The following is a 6,348-nucleotide window of genomic DNA, read 5'->3' on the forward strand; positions in this document are numbered from 1 at the left end:
TCACTCCTACTTGCCTCAGAGGCTTAACTAGATAAGCTTCCTTAAAAAAAAGGTCTGGTCCTATAATAAATTAGGTAGTTTAAAAGTCTAATGTTGCCTATTAAAAGGGTGTTTATTGTGTATTGCAAGGTAACTTCAAAATAAAATACACTCAGTTAAATAAGTAAGGACAGTGACTAAATTTTCCTAAACTACAGATTGACTTTTCTGAGAACTATTCAAATAACTATAAAGATGGTACGGCAGCTTTCTATTTATTTGCAGCTGATAATTTTTAATTGATCCATCTTCCACGTAGGCAATGTCACAGGGAGATGTGACAGCATACAAAGTGAGGAAAAAAGTTACCGTGCACCAAAAATCTTGTCAAACTTGCTAAGATTTCAAGAAAACTCTTAAAGAACATTTTATAGTTCTGCATTTCGCCCTTGCGTACCAACTTATGAAAATTAACTCGTCTCTTACACTTTCTCCCTCTCAGACCAAGGACGCATAAATAATATTTATCAGGGTTTTGTCCTTAGTCACAGTCCCTCAAAGAGGCCCAGTTTCACCTACACTGCGTGGGAGGCTGGGCAGCAGCCCCACGCTTCCTGTCAAGGATTCCTGGGGCTAAAGCCTGAACGTGGTCTCGCCTTTCTTCTTTATGCTAATTCTGCCCTTCAAGCCCTCTCCGCGGGCGTCTGAAGGCCAAGGTGAGACCCTCCCGGGAGATGAAAGGCCTATTGCCTCCTGAGACTTGCGGGCGGAACGAGGGCGGGGGGAGAGGGTGACAGGGTGGTAGCTGCACCGGTAACGACGCTTAGGGCCCTAAGTTGGAGTTGATGCAGGCCCTACGGGGTTCTAGCCCCGCCTGAGCCTAGCTCCAGCCTTCAAAGCCCAACGAGGGTAAATCCTCCTAGGGGCGCCACGGGCGGTGAGTGGAGGAAGTGCGGGCAAAGAGGCCACAGGCAGCCCCCTCCTCAGACGCGCCTCAAGGCCTGGGCCGTGGGCTGTTGACGCGCCAACGGCGGAGAAGGCGCGCGCACGCGCAAGAGGGGGGCGGAGGGAGCGCGCTCCGTGCCCGCCGCCGCGGCAACTGAAACGGAGGAACGCGAGGGCGGAGGGCGCGAGCCACGGGGGGAGGATGGGGGAGAGATGGTGGGTAACGCGGAGCGCGCGCTGACGTCGCTCGGAGTCACGCACGGAGCGCCGGGTTACGCGCCGACGTCTGGCTGCCACGACTTGCCGTCTGCGGCGGCGGCGAGCGGATCCCGCAGGGGAAGGAGGAGGAGGAGGGAGAGCCAAGGGGGCTGTGAGTGAGCGGGAGAAGCAGGGTGTGAGTCGGACTTGCCCGCGGGAGGGAGAACGAGGGAGAGCCGAGCCAGCCATCCGAGCCGCCTCCTCCTCCTCCCCTCGGCGTCCCGCCCCCGCCTGCCAGCCCGCCCTCCTTCCTCCTCAGCCGGCAGAGCCCGAGTGAGGCGCCGCTCGGCTCGCGCCGCTGTCCAGGACAGGTGTGCGCGCGCGCGCCCTCCTCCCCCTCCTCCCCTCCCCCTTTCCTCGCGCCAGCCTAGCGCCTGCCTAGCGCGCGCCCTCCCTCCCTCCAGCCCGCGCCCTCCCTCACCTGCGGCAGGACAGCGCCCGCCCGCCCGGGTAAGCCCCTCGCGACCTTCCCTGCTGCCACTGCCACAACTCGAGGTGCCGCCCACCCCGTCCCCTCTAATTGCCCTCTTATGCCCCAGGAATAATTACTGTACCATTGTAGACATCCCTCCGGGGACTCTGGCAGTGCAGCAACATCCCCCCCACCCCCGTAGCGCACGAAAGAACGAACGAACTCCCACCTCCAAAAAAGAAAAAATCACACGCCCCTTAATAAAAAAAAAAAAAAGATAATCCTACCTCCGCCGACGCTTGTAGACCACCAGTGGTGCCGTTTGCTTAGCAATTCCTAAGCCCCATTTCCCCTGGCCACCTTAGCCCCGGGCCTGGGACAGTGCGCCAAATGTGGCCGACACTCCCTGCACAGCAACCCTGGCAGGAGGGGAGAGGAAGGAGGGTTCTAGGCTTCACTACCAACCCCTCCTCTTGTCTGTTCAACCCCCACCCCCGCAATGCATACACCCGCCCAGGATGCGTTGTAAAAATAAAAAATAATACATTGGTGCTGACATCGCAGATGAAGGCAGGCCCAAGGATGGGTGGCCCGAACAAGGCATTTTTGCTGCCCCACGGAGCTAGGTCAGCTCAACAGTCTTCTCTGCCTTTGTTCGGGGGCAAAGGGAACGGATGCGAAGCTGGAGGGTCTTCCCTTTGAGCGACAGTGGGTTTCGGAGGCGGCTGAGATGTCTGTAGAAGGGACCCCCACAAATATATCTGCCTTGATTCTGAACTTGGGTAGAGAAAGGCCCAAGTCCGGATAGAGCAAGTTTCTTTGGCTCGTTGCTGTCTACCCCTGAATTAATGCCACTTCATTTCCGCTGTCTGTGAGGGACCCTCTTAAAGGTTCTAATTCGTTCTGTCGGGCCAGGTGCTTTTGGAGAGCTTTTTGGCAGCGGTGCCTATGCTTGTGTCCCGTGTCCTTGGAAGGGAGGTCCCAGTGCTTTAGACGGAATTTGGTTTGACATCTTTTGGTAGACTATCAGAGGAGAAAAGGATTTTTTTTTATTATTATTATTACTTTAAGACCCCCACTGCTTCCAGCCCAAACTGACGTTTGCGAATTGCGGCTTTGAAAATTGGAGTGTTGACTAGAGTGTGGAGAGTTGCTGATTTCATTCCTTTGGGTACTAGTAAAACCTTTTAAGTATCAGCCGGAACAGAGTGAGCTATTGACATTTGCATCGGTTCTGTTTGGGCCTTTTGGGTACATAAAATGTCGGGTTCTCGGAATCTTTGATCGAATTTAGAATGTGTGCTACGTTTATTTAACTCTTTTGCAAATGCTTAAAATGAAAACATTTTGTGAAGTGCGAGGATTCTATCACATGGATTGTTCTCTTCAGATTTTGAATGTTTAATTCATATCTTTAAACATTAAAATAGCATTGGAGAGGCATAATTTCAAAGATTAGGTGAGCTATAGAAGGACGATTTGCTTTTTAAAAAAATGATTGATGAAATACTATTACTATTTGTCTTTGTTGTTGTTAAACGTTAACATTTACTTTACCCTTCATTTTCCTGGTAGTTGGCCCTGAGAAGAAATGGGTAATTCCTCCACTTTGAACACTTGCAGTACATTATTCCAGTTAGTTTTAATGATTTGGGTATTGAAGATATATAATTGTCTAGTTTAAGACATGCATTTAACCTAAGTAGCACTTGAAAACACAATTTCTAATGTTCTTGCTTCTCTTTTATTTTGGAAATCTGTGCTATTAATCAGCATATTGTTTCTGTTGGGAACTCCATAATCAAAAGGGTTGATTACCCAGAGGTAGATCCCCTCCCTCCAAGTTTATTTTATAAATGTGTGTGTTAATTTTTACTTTTAAAGACTAAAGCTGAATTAGATTATTTCAGAATCACCCGTAGTTCAGGCTGAGGAAGACTGAGGCTTTTTTCCTTCTTGTTCTGCCTAATGTTTGTTTCACTCGTGAACAATTTTTTGTTGGTAAGAGTTTGTTAACGACATAGAGATAGTGGGATTAAAAATAAAGCAATCTCTGTTCTCTTCAAAATGTGTGTGTAGTATTAATAAAAGAGCACAAGAAATCTAAAGATATTTATCAGATTTTTTAAAGTAAGCAAACTTTGAGTAGAAAGGGAATATTTTTTGACGATTTTTAATTAACACCTATATTTTGCGACATATTAATATATTTCGTTTCCCCTTTGCCTTTCCTACATTGTATTGAAATCATCAGTTTAATTTTACAACTGTTTGTTTCAAAATAACAAATTCAAAAAGCTAGACACTAGAACTGACTTTTCATTTACTAAGTATATTAGGTAATTAGCAAATGGCTAGAAGTCTTTTCAAATCTACAGATTTTCTAATGGAGTTTCAATGTTAGGATGCAAATCTAACTTTGAAATTCTTTTTAAGGTTCTAAACTTTTTAAGACTTTCCTCTGAGCCAATATTCATTGTTCCCAGACTGCCTTTTAAGGCTGCTGTGTTCTGTAGCCTAAGGAAAGCCGCCTTTCACCACCATGCCCTCCCTAGTCTGACCAAAGCCCCACAGTTAACAGGCTTATCCTGAAATTAACTTTTTGAGTAGTGAAAATATACTAAATATCCAATTTATCATTGAATCATTTTGGAAAAGCCATTGCTAACCTTGTTTATCTTTTAGATACATTTGTAAAATAGGGGAGAAACTGGTATATAATGACAGAAATTTTATACATATATAACATAGTATAACATAAGTAAGTGCATATTTATGTGTGGAGAGATTCAGGTCTCAGTCATTTGCTGATTTGGGCTTAAAATTCCCAGTGTAAGCATGCAAATGATATTTAATTTGTGTTTTGTCTAGAAACTTCGTCAGTTGCCTCTGCGCTGGGGAACTAAGAACTCAGTTTCTGGTGACAGACACCTTTTCAGAAAATCAGGGTGTTCCCAAACTCAAACCGCTTCAGAACCCCTGGATCTAAATGTTTGGAACAGAGGGCAAGGAATTTAGACTCTAAAGTTGGTCCAAGAAGATGGGCAGTTTTAAACCCTAGTTTTCTGTCCTGGAGGAAGCAGTCATTAGTGTGGAAGAATGACAGGGACCGGCAGGCGCATGCTCCTTCTTCGAAATCCCATTGGGCTTCTTGCTGCTGTGAGCTCTCTTGAAGGGGCAAGGGCTTGGTTCTGCACAAGGTAAACCCCAGAAGAAGAGCAGCGACTCTTCTAGATCAGACTTAAACAGATCTTAGCCTCATTTTACAGCTCGGAACGTAATACCCCGCCCTGCTCTGTGTGGAGACCCTGCCACTCAGCCTTTCCGTCCCAGTTTGGGGCCAGGGTCTATCCAGGGTCCTGATCGCTACTGTGTGAGCCTGGAGGAGCCACTGCTTTTTCTCACTTGAAATTTTGCGCGGTCTTGAAGTTTGCCAACAGTTCTTCTCTCCCCTTCCCTGCAGACTTGGGGACAAGGGAGGGAGTTCAGAAAAATCAGCACTAAAAGGGTACCACGTGATACTGGAGGATGCCCCCCCCCCAACTAAGGAGAAGTTTTTTATGGGGCCCAAAGTCTGGATTTCTGTCTCTCAGAATGGGCCTCTCCTTCAGGGAACAATTTCAGGGACCACCGGACAGGTGAGTGGTTCTGGGGCTCGTTCCCACAGGACTACTCGAGTTTGCTCTTTGGTAGCCATCGTGCTTTGCCCTGTTTCTTGCTCTTTAGCGGGAAGTAGCTAACATCAACCCAGAGCCAAAGGAACTAATGCTGGGTGGAACGGGGCCCTTGCTAAGAGAAAAGGGAAGCTGTGAATACTTAGCAGGCAGGTTTGCCTAGGTGATGAAAGGATATATTCGGGGGCTTTCAGGGCTTAGGCATTGACAAGGCTTATGTACTAGACTGGTCTGGGTTTCTTGATCATTACTTGATCTACCCCTTTCTTTTCCAGGAAGCTTGTGCAACTATGTACTCAGCTGTCTCTGGGGCTGAATGAGGGAGGCAAGACTCCTTACTTTGGGGGTTGAGGGATATCCAGTGGGAATGGAGCCCACAGATGGGACAGACACTCTTCTAAGGATGGAGGCAGCAATTCATGCTTGAGAAAGCCAGGAGTAAGGCTGTGAGGTCTGTATCCCCTGAGCCCCCTGCAGAAGGTACTTAAGGAGAATGTACGGGGATTGGCCGGGGTTCCCCTGGAGATAGGCCTTAGCTTTCCCTCAACTGTTAGAACTACAGACTGCAGGGAGGGAGTATGAGCATTTGCTGTGTATCTAGGAGAAAGAAAACAGGCCCCAGATTATGCCTTAGATCTAGGGAGATAGAATTCATTTATTTCCGAGCCCCTTTCGGAGACCAGACACCCCCTTTAGCTGTCACTGTCCGAAGATTCATTGGTTAATTCGTGGTTGGCAACCTAGCTGTCACCTAAAAACCATTAATCACTTAATGTTTTACTTTTTGAGAGGTGGGGGCTCTCCTTGACACTTAAAGAGTTTCTGGGAGGTGGGGTAAAAGGGGCGAGCGAACCTGCGTTAATGAAACCCGTAAGGAACTGCGTTTCCCAGGAAATTCCTGACATTTTTAGTTCGTGAATTTCCTAAATCTTGCTTGGTTTTCTCCTCCATTCTGGGTCCTTCCAGAGGGGAATAAGAGTGGGTTGGGGGCCGAAGGCTCGGCAGGGCCTGGTTCATCTGCAGAGCTGGCCGGCAACCCAGGTTGGGCTCAAGCCTTGAGCAGGGTGCCCCCCTTCCCCA

The 6,348-nt window shown here is 47.9% G+C and overlaps 1 protein-coding gene across 7 annotated transcripts in view; it reads left to right on the forward strand.

Annotated features, from left to right (window-relative positions):
* Positions 1 to 559: 559 nt before the first annotated feature.
* PURA (purine rich element binding protein A) overlaps positions 560 to 6,348 on the forward strand; it is a 62,455-nt gene continuing 56,666 nt past the window's right edge. For 2 of the 7 annotated variants that reach the window (XR_003521936.2, XR_003521937.2), the window contains exon 1: positions 1,100 to 1,632. The gene's annotated coding sequence lies outside the window, so the exon portion shown is untranslated. Of the gene's footprint in view, positions 696 to 1,099; positions 1,633 to 2,571 lie in introns of those variants that run through there. The other 5 variants (XM_027604605.2, XM_027604601.2, XM_027604603.2 and 2 more) reach the window with 5 other exon arrangements.

The sequence above is a fragment of the Zalophus californianus genome, chromosome 5 (assembly GCF_009762305.2).
Source record: "Zalophus californianus isolate mZalCal1 chromosome 5, mZalCal1.pri.v2, whole genome shotgun sequence".
In the NCBI taxonomy this organism is placed as follows: Eukaryota; Metazoa; Chordata; class Mammalia; order Carnivora; family Otariidae; genus Zalophus; species Zalophus californianus.